This window comes from Rhinopithecus roxellana, chromosome 9 (assembly GCF_007565055.1).
Source record: "Rhinopithecus roxellana isolate Shanxi Qingling chromosome 9, ASM756505v1, whole genome shotgun sequence".
NCBI classification, from domain to species: Eukaryota; Metazoa; Chordata; class Mammalia; order Primates; family Cercopithecidae; genus Rhinopithecus; species Rhinopithecus roxellana.
In genome coordinates, this window is record NC_044557.1 from 121765206 (window position 1) to 121778112 (window position 12907).

Here is a 12907-nt window from a genome sequence, read left to right on the forward strand (position 1 = left end):
TTTTATTTTTTACTCTTTAGTTTTTTGAGTTTCTTATATATTCTGGATATTAACCTCTTGTCAGATACATAATTTGAAAATATTTTTCATCATTGTGTAGGTTGCCTCTTTAGTGATTGTTTTATTTGCTGTGCAGGGGCTTTTTGGTTTGATGTAATTCCACTTGTCTTTTTTTTTTTTTTTTTTTTTTTTTTTTGCTTTCCTTGGCTGTGTTTTTGCTGTCTTATTTGAAAAAATGTGTGCCTAATCCAATCTCATGAGACGTTTTCCCTGTTTTCTTCTAGTGGTTTTATACTTTTGGGTCTTACATTTAGGTCTTTCATCAATTTTCAGTTGATTTTTTTTAATGTGGTGAGAGGTAGGAGGCTAGTTTCACTCTTCTGCATGTAAATATCCAGTTTTCCCAGGACCATTTATTTAACAGACTGTTACTTCCCCAATGTATTTTCTTGGTGCATTTATGAAAAATCAATTGGCCATAAATGCATGAATTCATTTCCATTGGTCTGTGTCTGATTTTATGCCACTACCATGCTGTTTGGTACTATAGATTTACTGTATAGTTTGAAGTCAGGTATTGTGATGCCTCCAGCTTCGTTATTTTTCCTTAAGATTGCTTTGGCTCTCTGAGTCTTTTGCATTTCATATAAATTTTAAGACTTTTTTTCTATTTTTGTGAAAACTGTCATAAGTGTGTTGATAGAGATTGTAGACTGCTTTGAATAATATGAACGTTTTACAACAAATTGTGTTTAAAAAGCCTACCCAGTGATGCTAATGGCTATGGGCTCTGAACTTCAAAGAAGCTAATAAACCCTAAAACTCCAGATGTGTTCCTCATTATGAAGAATAATGTTTAAACTACTTAAAACATAAAATTCTTATTAAATGGATAATATGATTGTTCAAAATAACAGGAATTTATCTCTATGTTCATGTCACATATTTTAAGATTCTTTTTTAAAAATTCAAATCTACTAGCTAAAACCCCTAGCTATAGTTAGAAAATGTTTTTTAAAAGAAATAATAAATTCTAAAGAAATAAGACAATAGTGTGAATCAAAACCTTTTTTTTTCTACTTTGAGATCTTGCATAAAAGTGCCATAGATCATACACTGGTTTAAAGAATCCTAGAACCCAGTAGTTCCTTTATTGGTTAATTATTAACTATTAATTATATAATTAATTGTTAAACTCTGACTTTAGTTTTCTCCACTTTCATGAAAACATGTAGTATTCCTGTTATAATGGTACAGTATAGTATGCAAATGCTTATGACACTATGAAATCTATTGACTTTATCTGGCCTGCAGAATTGCTTTATTTAACCAGAATGGTGTTTCAAAAATCAGGAAAAATTCTCATAAAAATTACAAATTCCAGTTTCTCTTGAAACTATGAGGTCTTACAATATTGGACCTGCATTACCACCAGTCATCTGTCCTCTAAGACCAAGTAGTAGCCACTACTCTCTTGGGTTCAGAGCTTGATGGCCCCTAGCTCAGCTGAGCTCACTCTTCTCACCTGCCTGGGCACTGCAGGCATCTGATTTTGGACCTCATTCTAAAACAAGTCTGGCAAGAGATCTCCTCAGTAAATGCCAGAGCTCTTCCAAGGCCATCTATTTTTCCCATTTATCCATTGGTAAAATGTTTAAATTTATCACAATATAATTTTTCCAATTTTTTTTGGAGTAGAGGGTGGGGTAATGTGTTGGTAAATTTTTAAATCTAGATACTGTACTATCTTCATTCCCTTCACATGTATGGTCAACCAATGAAGCTATTATATTTTTGTTCATTGCTTTGGGCCAAGCAGAAAAGAAGGAATTTGGCATACAATGGAAATCTGTTATTGGAGTCAATATCAACTGTGAAAGTTAGTGTTCTGAATGTGAAAACCTAGATTTGACCACTTCAAAGTTAGAATTTTAAAAATTAGGTCATAAAAAATAAGTCAAATCCAAATGTGTTAAATATAATGTATGGAATAGGCTGTTACCACAATATTTTTTCAAACAAGAATTACTTGCTAGAAATAGCAGTTTAGTTATGTCTGGAAACTTTGGTTTTAATACTAGTCCAGCTGTGAGTGGCTTTGTGGATTTGAGCTAGTCATTTAACCTCTCAGGTCCTTAGGGTACTTTTCTACAAAATGAGGAGGCTGGGCTCAGGTACCTTCCAGCTCTCAAAGTCTATTCTATCATTCTAGGATGCTGGGGGCAGACAATTCATTTCAGTTTTTTGTATAAATGACATCCAGTGTCATGAAATAATGTGTCAAGAGCAGCAGCAGGGTCTTTCTATCTTGAATTTGGTTTGAAGCCAGCAGATAGGGTTGCTTGAATTCATTTTCTTTCTTTGGTGAGGGGATAGGTTTGATGACCTAATGGGCCTTTTCCATCTCTTGTATCTTTGATGAGGCTACTAGGCCTCTGAGTTGGGAACTGCAAAGAGTTACCGTGGTGAATTCTCCTTTGTAGTGATTTTCTCTTTTTGATCATGTTTGATATTTTTGCAATTGTGCTTTGATTCAGATTATATCCACTACATAGCTCAGTGTGCTAGTGAGCTGAGACTTTGCTAAGATATAAACGCACAAGTATAGAAATTAAAAATGACAAGCTAAAGTATTGCTGCATGCTGTTTATATATATTATTTGAAGTAGTTGGTTGTAGGTCAGTGAAGTTCCATAATGGTTATATGGGCTTCAACAAAAAATAGTTATATATATTTTTCTGTAGTTTACTAGAAATGACAACAATATCTGTTTCCCTTCTGTTTTTTTTTTTTTTTTTTTTCTCTTTTTCCCTTAACAATTCCTGAAGTGCATATTTCATTCAGTCCCTTCAGGAAAATAAAATGAATATTTCACGAAAATGGACTCTAGCTTTAAGATAATTTTGACTGCATGCAAAATAAAAAATATATATATTTTGTCCAGGAAACACAAGTTCAGGAAAGAAAAACCAAATTTTTTACATATCTTACCATTAAAAATAATCTTCTACAGCATTCCAAACAGTGAGGAATAGAAAAATCCTATGAAGATAGATAGTTACCCACAATATAAAGCCACTAAGCAGAAAAATAATTTTCATGGATAGTAAACAGTTTTGTTGCTGTCTATTAATTCTGAAATTATGTGTGTATATATACACACACACACATACATACACATAAAAACTGATCTATCTATCTACAAATTATTACCATATTCACTATCTAAATTTGAGTTCTCGATAGGGCTTTCAATTCTGTAAGTAATCTGGAAAAACACTAAATTTCTTTTTATATTTTGCAGCCATCCCCCAAACCAACTTCAATTCATAGGAGCTGAAATTGAAAGAATAAGACAGGACACAAAAGTAAAAGCTCCAAACAGGAGAAGAAAGATGAAAAATGTGCAACTATTCTCCAAAATGAGTGGAAATTATTTTAAAAACCTAAGAATTAAATGTCAAATATGAAACAATAGGAATTTTTCTTTTATTAACATTCTTTTAACATTAAGAATGATAGGAACACCAAATTTTTATGAATTAAGTTTACATTGTTCAGAAAGCATGATAAATATATTAATAGTAAATGAATTGAACAAAGGTCTTGAATCCAATTATAGTTGCGAATATTTGTCAAACTTTTTCTTCATAAAATTGCTATTTAATGTTCAAATAGAAACGCAATAAAATCTTGAAATTCCCTCTTAAGTAATTTTAATGCATAATATAGTTAAATAAAAAGTAATTTTAGTATTAAGTCTTTAGTTAGAAGTAATCTTAGCCAATACCAAGATTGTGAGACTGATAAACACATTCTTCCATACCATGCCAGTTAACAAACTGTTGAAGTTATGATCTATGACTGTTTTGAAAAAAAAAAAAAAAAATGCTTTTATTTTTAAATACATATTTTGGGGATACAAAGGCAGGTTTCTTACATGTATTTATTTCATAGTGGTGGAGTCTGGGCTTTTAGTGTTCACATCCCCCTAGTAGTGACCACTGTACCCAATAAGTAATTCTTCACCCCTCACCCCCCTCCCACTCCCTTACCTGTGGTAGTCTCCAGTGTCCATTATTCCACTCTCTATATCCACATGTACCAATGGTTTAGTCCCAAGTTATAAGTGAGAATATGGAGTATTTGGCTCTCTGTTTCTGTGTAACTTTACAAAGGATAATGGTCTCCAGTTCCATCCATGTGGCTGCAAAATACTTTTTTGTTTGTTTAATAGCTGAGCTGTATTCAATGGTATACACATACCATGTTGTCTTTATCCATAGATTAAATTTTGACTCTCATTGTTCTTGTTTTAAAACAGAGGTCTTTTATTGAAAAACAATATTTCTATTCTTGGAAAAGCATGAAGGCTAGAATCAGGATTCGCGAGAAAATAAAAGTAGTCTAGGGAAAGTTAACGTTTAAATTAGGCAAAGAAGATATGCTTGACAAAGATATTTTCCACTGAGTCACTCTCCCTATCCATTTTTCTAAATTCAAGTCATGGCCAATAAACAGAAGTTCCTATTCCCAGGGGTACTCTAGTTCTTACTGTTAGTTTTTTATTCACTGTTTTTCATGACATTTCATGCCAAAGGAATCTGTTTTTCTTTTTTTAACAAAGGTGTACATCAAAATAATTCTTCGCATTGATAGAAACAGTTCATGAGAATGTAATCAATAATCTTTATTTGACACCAAACCAATCACATTGCCCAGCAGTGAAAAAGAAGTTTCTTCAAGAGCAATAAGGAACTACATTATACTATACTTTTAAAATTCAAGTTATTTCTGAATTTTTATGGCATTAGATGAGCTAAAAGCATGTTCAATTAAATTAATATAGTCAAAACACATTTTGAATAAACTATTGTATAGGAGATGAGAATCCAAACAATTTGGCTAATTTTAAAATTCTCCTTAGGAATTGAATGATGATGAAGAAGAAATTCAACTCTGTAATAGAGTCAAGTGTCATTAAATAAACATCTGGGAATATATTTAAAAATCTTGAATCAAACATTTAAAAACTAATAATATAAATAGATAAAATGAAAAGAAGTAATGAAATCAGAGATAATTGGTCTTGAGATTAAAAAACGTCAGAAATGAAGATTAAACTATAAGTTATCTATAAACATTAGATTTGAAAGTAAATTCAATAAAGCGTACAGAATTAAAATGAGAAAACTACCATGAAAATAAAAATAAAATAAGAACTAAGTAAATGTGGTCAAAAGAAAAAATGATTAAAATAAGAGAAGTAAAAAAGATCCAAATTAACCACAATTAGAGACTTTGAAAAAGGAAAAACAAAATAATGTAAGAGAAGTAATACGTAAAACTATTATCTAAGAAAATTTTCTATATATAAAATGGGAAATAAGTTTAATGAAATGGGCATATTTGTATTCTATGCTGCATAATAAATTAGCTTGAATTCTGCAACTTTAAGTTATCATCTCATAATTGCTACAGATCATGATTCTGGACATGTCTTAGTGAGTCTTCAGCTCAGTGTCTCAGAAGGCTGCAAAGTATCAGCTGAGCTGTATTCTCTTCTGAAGGTTTGGCTAGGAGGGAAGTGCTGTTGGCAGAACTCATTTTCTTGCAGCTGTATTACTGAATGCCCCAGCTTCTTCACTGATATCAGTCTGAGACCACTGTCATGTCACAGAGCCCACACATGGTTTTCTGCTACCTGACATTTCCACTGTTATTTCACAACATGGCAGTTTGCTTCCTTAAATATCAAAGGAAAGTAAGAAGAAATTTGCTAGGACGACACAGTCTTATATAACATAACAAAATTGTGGAAATGACATGCGTTTGCTAAATTCCATTGGTTAGAAGAAAGTCACAGTCCCCTTCCATAGTCAAGGAGATATAATTACGTATGAATATAAATATCAGAAGGCAGGGATCATTCATAGTCATCTTATGGTCTCTGTTACATAAGCCAATCAAGTTTAAAAGATTCAACCAGCAACAAACTGAAACAAGTTGAAAATTCCCGTTTTACTTTGCCATCAGTAATTTAGTGTCTCCATAAGATAATGCTATTCAAACAACTGTAGAGTATAAATAAATCAAGGTAAAACATGAAGCAAATTTAAAAATAAACTGTAAAAAGAAAATACATTGAAATTAAAAACCAAATTAGCAATAAAAATTCTCAATAAAAATTTTACAAAATAATTTTTAAAAAGAAAGAAAAAAACAAACTAAATATCAGCACATTGGAATATATTGGTTAATAGTTTTTTTATCTTATTTCTAGTTATAACCAAAACTTCTGTCTTCTCTGTATCATATTCTCTACTTTCAAATATTTTGTTAATACTTAATCTGTAAATATGTATTATTTGCTATTAGTTACCATATACCAGGCACTGTAGTAGGCATGCCTTCATGTCTTCAAGTCTTAACAATATAATATTCTTATAAGTTGGAACCCTCAATTTTTAACTGGAAGTACATTCCACACTTACAAATAAGTACAAATACAAATTCTGGAGAAGCAATCTAATACTTTGCTGTTTGTTTCCGTTATACTCATACTCTTTGCCTCATTTGGTGACGTTGATACTTGTTTCCTCTTTGCCTCCCCCATACTCCATTTTCTCATGACTTGACTCTCCTTATTCATACTAGAATATATGCTTCTAAATAACCTTCTATCTCTGCTCTCAGCTCTGGATTTGCCATACATCTAGAGCCACAGAAGAGAAATTTCTCCATCTCGAATCACATGAGATCTTACTAGACGGACAAGCATCCCCGCTTGTCAATATGGGGGAAAGAAGATTAATTTCAGCCTGAGCACTAAACAGCGCAGCTCAGAAACATTTCCAATATATTTCTTTCTGCTTCAATCAACGTCACCTTCATTATCATATCCCCCATCATCATCATCAATACCACTGAACATTTGTCATGTAGCTCCAAATATTCAGGACAAATTGAATGCCAAATACTTTGAGTACATTAAATTAAGTCAGATAATTATCTCTTGAAATTTTATTATCACCAGTTTTAGAACATCTGAACAACCCCAGTTTCATGGAGGTTAAATGACTTGTCCAATATCTAGTTAATGCCAGAGCTAAAATTCAAGTAATAGTTAACCACTGCACTCAACTGCTTCCAGTTACCAATGTTTATTGAGTGTTTAGGGTGTATCACAACTGAAAACTTCATTTCTTTCAATATTTAGTTATAACATTCTACTGCAAGTTAGATACAGTTCAAGTTTGCCACATAGGTTATTGACTTAGGAACCTTAACTTCATTTTAGAACAGAGCTGATTTCTCAAAACTTTATAGTAATCATTTCATTCATAAAAGTTAAAGAGTTATGGGGTTGTAGATAACAAAGTCACATAAAATCTCTTTGCCAGCTTTATTGAAAATAGACTAAATCTATATATAAAACCTCAAAATCCATGATTATGAAAACTGAGACTATTATTAAAAGGAGCTGCTTTTCTGTAATGAGAGGAGACTGCAAAGTGGGCAAAATAATTCAAAGATGTATGCAAGTTAATGTTATAAATTAAACCAAATCTCTTTGATCTCCAAACTATAAAGAGCAAAAATGAAGACTTGTTAAACTCAGTGAAAGATCTCAGTAAACAATAAGATGAGAATGGACTCTGTGTCATATACATTCAACATGGATGAGTCGCATTATATGGACTGTTGATCTCCAACCTGCTACATCTCCTGGGTAAAGTAAGGGTTACCCCAGAACTAACTTTGAAACAACTCAAGATTTTACTTCCAAGAAAAATTTTCTAGTCCTTCAAAAGGAAAAAAAAGTATCAGAATAAGTTATACATGACAACTGAGTCTAACAATTACCAACATGACAGTTAATAAGAAGGTTTTTGGAAACACAAAATCTATGTATGTTCATCATGTACACACACACACACACACACACACACACACACACACACAAAGAACACAATGGATGCAATACTTTATGATTCATTGGTAGGGTAAGATCCCATTTTTAAATTGATTTCAGTAGACTATGCATTTTATAAACTATATACTATATCATTGCAAAATCACTAGCTATGTATACAGTTGTGCTATTAGGAGTAAGAGGCTGATATAAAAAGCAGAGATAGGCCAAACAGAAAAGGAGTATGGATCAGAGAAGACATACAGAATTAGGCAAATGAATTAATGTGTACTCATTTGATGTCCCTAAGGCCTGGAAGAGTGTAAGGAATAAGGGTTCTTGTAGATATTGCATGCCAACATAAATGATGAACATCAGCGTGGCAAGGCTTTTGTGTGGTCTTTGGTAATTGAACAGTGTGTTAAATATGCTATATAGTATATACTATATACTAATACACTATATACAGTATATACTAATATGCTATTCATATACTATATAATATATACTCTAAATAGCATGTTTAAGGTTCTCATTAAGTTCTGAAAGCCAAAAAAGGTAAAATTATAAATGAAATTATTTAATAATTGGGCTTGTGGCAAAATTTGATTTGGGAGCCTCCCTCTCAAGCCCTCCTTCATAGGTAGATGGTTGTCTACTTCTCTGTATCCTTTAGCAGAATGTAATTAGATGATGAAAACATCTTTTTTTTAACTTTATATATAACCTGGCAAATAATCATTCAATAAATGTTTACTTGTGAATAAGATTACGATAACAGATGGTTACTGTCATAATATGGGTTTGCTATAGAACATTAGATTCTATATACAAATACTCAAGTTCAGTAAACTACATCTGAACATTTATGAGGCTGCCCACATGCAGAAGCATAGAATAGAATACACCCTCCCTGTGCATTCTGGCTTAGAATAGTGAAGCCCAGGAGAGCTGAGCTATGCACATCTATCTCTTCTTTCAGATTTTCTAATAAATTAGGTTATTCTTCCTTCCTTAGGAAGAAATGGAGATTGGTAGAAAGCTAAACCACAAGTGTTCTCACTAAAGTCCCTCCTCCATGGGAATATGATATAAGGAACATGGAGGACTTCCTCTAGTTTTTACCACTAGGTGTTGAGACAAAGACAAAGCATAACGTGAGATTCACATGTGTGCTTTTACTTCTTTCTACCAAATTCTTCTTTTAAAACTTTTATTTTAAGTTCAGCGGTACAAGTGCAGATTTGTTACATAGGTAAATTTGTGTAATGGGGGTTTATTGTACTGTAGGTTATTTCATCATCCAGGTATTAAGCTTAATACCCATCAGTTATTTTTTCCTGTTCTACTCCCTCCTTCCAAACTCCTCCCTCCGATAGGCCCCAGTGTGTGTTGTTCCCTTCTATGTGTCCATGGGTTCTCATCATTTAGCTCCCACTAATACATGAGAATATACAGTATTTGGTTTTCTGTTTGAGTGTTAGTTTGCTAAGGATAATGGCCTCCAGCTCCATCTATGTCCCTGCAAAGAACATGATCTCAATTCTATCATGCATTGAATGGAACAAATTGAAGAAAGCATAAGGTACATGCATGATGTGACTTAAAAGAGAGGTATATTTATTTCAATTCCAATGTAGCAAATTGCTGAAACAAATACAACATTACTGAAACAAAGGTAAATTATCATCAGGGTTAGCCCAACATCTGTCCACAGAGGGAAAACTTCAGCTACCGTTTTAAAACTTCTAACATTTCTCAAAAGAAGACATGCATATAGCCAACAGACACATGAAAAAATGCTCATCATCACTCGCCATCAGAGAGATGCAAATCAAAACCACAATGAGATACCATCTCACACCAGTTAGAATGGCAATCATTAAAAAGTCAAGAAACAACAGGTGCTGGAGAGGATGTGGAGAAATAGGGACACTTTTACACTGTTGGTGGGATTGTAAACTAGTTCAACCATTATGGAAAACAGTATGGTGATTCCTCAAGGAGCTAGAACTAGAAGTACCATATGACCCAGCCATCCCATTACTGGGTATATACCCAAAGGATTATAAATCATGCTTCTATAAAGACACATGCACACGTATGTTTATTGTGGCACTATTCACAATAGCAAAGACCTGGAATCAACCCAAATGTCCATCTGTGACACAGGCAAGAGAAAGAAATCAAGGGTATCCAGTTAGGAAAAGAAGAAGTCAAATTGTCCCTGTTTGCAGATGACATGATTGTATATTTAGAAAACCCCATCATCTCAGCCCAAAATCTCCTTAAGCTGATAAGTAACTTCAGCAAAGTCTCAGGATACAAAATTAATGTGCAAAAATCACAAGCATTCTTATACACCAGCAACAGACAAGCAGAGAGCCAAATCAGGAATGAACTTCCATTCACAATTGCTTCAAAGAGAATAAAATACCTAGGAATCCAGCTTACAAGGGATGTAAAGGACCTCTTCAAGGAGAACTACAAACCACTGCTCAGTGAAATAAAAGAGGACACAAGCAAATGGAAGAACATACCATGCTCATGGATAGGAAGAATCAATATCGTGAAAATGGCCATACTGCCCAAGGTTATTTATAGATTCAATGCCATCCCCATCAAGCTACCAATGACTTTCTTCACGGAATTGGAAAAAACTGCTTTAAAGTTCATATGGAACCAAAAAAGAGCCCGCATTGCCAAGACAATCCTAAGTCAAAAGGACAAAGCTGGAGGCGTCACGCTACCTGACTTCAAACTATACTACAAGGCTACAGTAACCAAAACAGCATGGTACTGGTACCAAAACAGAGATATAGACCAATGGAACAGAACAGAGTCCTCAGAAATAATACCGCACATCTACAGCCATCTGATCTTTGACAAACCTGAGAGAAACAAGAAATGGGGAAATGATTCCCTATTTAATAAATGGTGCTGGGAAAATTGGCTAGCCATAAGTAGAAAGCTGAAACTGGATCCTTTCCTTACCCCTTATACGAAGATTAATTCAAGATGGATTAGAGACTTAAATGTTAGACCTAATACCATAAAAACCCTAGAAGAAAATCTAGGTAGTACCATTCAGGACATAGGCATGGGCAAGGACTTCATGTCTAAAACACCAAAAGCAACGGCAGCAAAAGCCATAATTGACAAATGGGATCTAATTAAACTAAAGAGCTTTTGCACAGCAAAAGAAACTACCATCAGAGTGAACAGGCAACCTACAGAATGGGAGAAAATTTTTGCAACCTACTCATCTGACAAAGGGCTAATATCCAGAATCTACAAAGAACTCAAACAAATATACGAGAAAAAAACAAACAACCCCATCAAAAAGTGGGGAAAGGATATGAACAGACATTTCTCAAAAGAAGATATTCATACAGCCAACAGACACATGAAAAAATGCTCATCATCACTGGCCATCAGAGAAATGCAAATCAAAACCACAATGAGATACCATCTCACACCAGTTAGAATGGCAATCATTAAGAAGTCAGGAAACAACAGGTGTTGGAGAGGATGTGGAGAAATAGGAACACTTTTACACTGTTGGTGGGATTGTAAACTAGTTCAACCATTATGGAAAACAGTATGGCAATTCCTCAAGGATCTAGAACTAGATGTACCATATGACCCAGCCATCCCACTACTGGGTATATACCCAAAGGATTATAAATTATTCTACTACAAAGACACATGTACACGTATGTTTATTGCGGCACTATTCACAATAGCAAAGACTTGGAATCAACCCAAATGTCCGTCTGTGACAGACTGGATTAAGAAAATGTGGCACATATACACCATGGAATACTATGCAGCCATAAAAAAGGATGAGTTTGCGTCCTTTGTAGGGACATGGATGCAGCTGGAAACCATCATTCTTAGCAAACTATCACAAGAAGAGAAAACCAAACACCGCATGTTCTCACTCATAGGTGGGAACTGAACAATGAGATCACTTGGACTCGGGAAGGGGAACATCACACACTGGGGTCTATCATGGGGAGGGGGGAGGGGGGAGGAGGGAGGGATTGCATTGGGGAGTTATACATGATATAAATGATGAATTGATGGGTGCTGACGAGTTGATGGGTGCAGCACACTAAATGGCATACTACCCATGGATACTATGCAGCCATAAAAAAGGATGAGTTTGAGTCCTTTGTAGGGACATGGATGCAGCTGGAAACCATCATTCTCAGCAAACTATCGTAAGAACAGAAAACCAAACACCTCATGTTCTCACTCATAGGTGGGAACTGAACAATGAGATCACTTGGACTCAGGAAGGGGAACATCACACACTGGGGCCTATCACGGGAAGGGGCGAGGGGGGAGGGATTGCACTGGGAGTTATACCTGATGTAAATGATGAGTTGATGGGTGCAGCACACCAACATGGCACAAGTATATATATGTAACAAACCTGCACGTTATGCACATGTACCCTAGAACTTAAAGTATAATAATAATAATAATAATAATAATAATAATAAACTTCTAAACAAAATATAGCATAAAGCCTTACATATATTAGAGGTAGAAAACATTTATTGGCTGTCTAATGAACTGATTCCATAATGACTTAAGAGACTAAGAAGCTATTGCCCTTAGTAGTGCCAATATATATAGTGTTTGTAAGCTTACATGTCAAAAATAGGGATACATCACTAAGCACTAATCACTATGATTAATACAAGATCCCTCGATGGGGCAAAAAATAATTAAATGATAGAGTATGTGCAAAAAAAAATTCCTGTGAATTTTAATATCACTACAATTTAACTTCTTACCATCCATACACATATTTTCACCTCTCATAAAACTAGGAAAAATTACACATATAGAAATAATTACAATATTTTAAACATGTATTTCTCAAATAACTCATACATTGTTAGTCTAGACATCACACAACGTGGAAACATATACAAACACCAACATACACATTCAAAATCATGGTAACCATCTTTAAC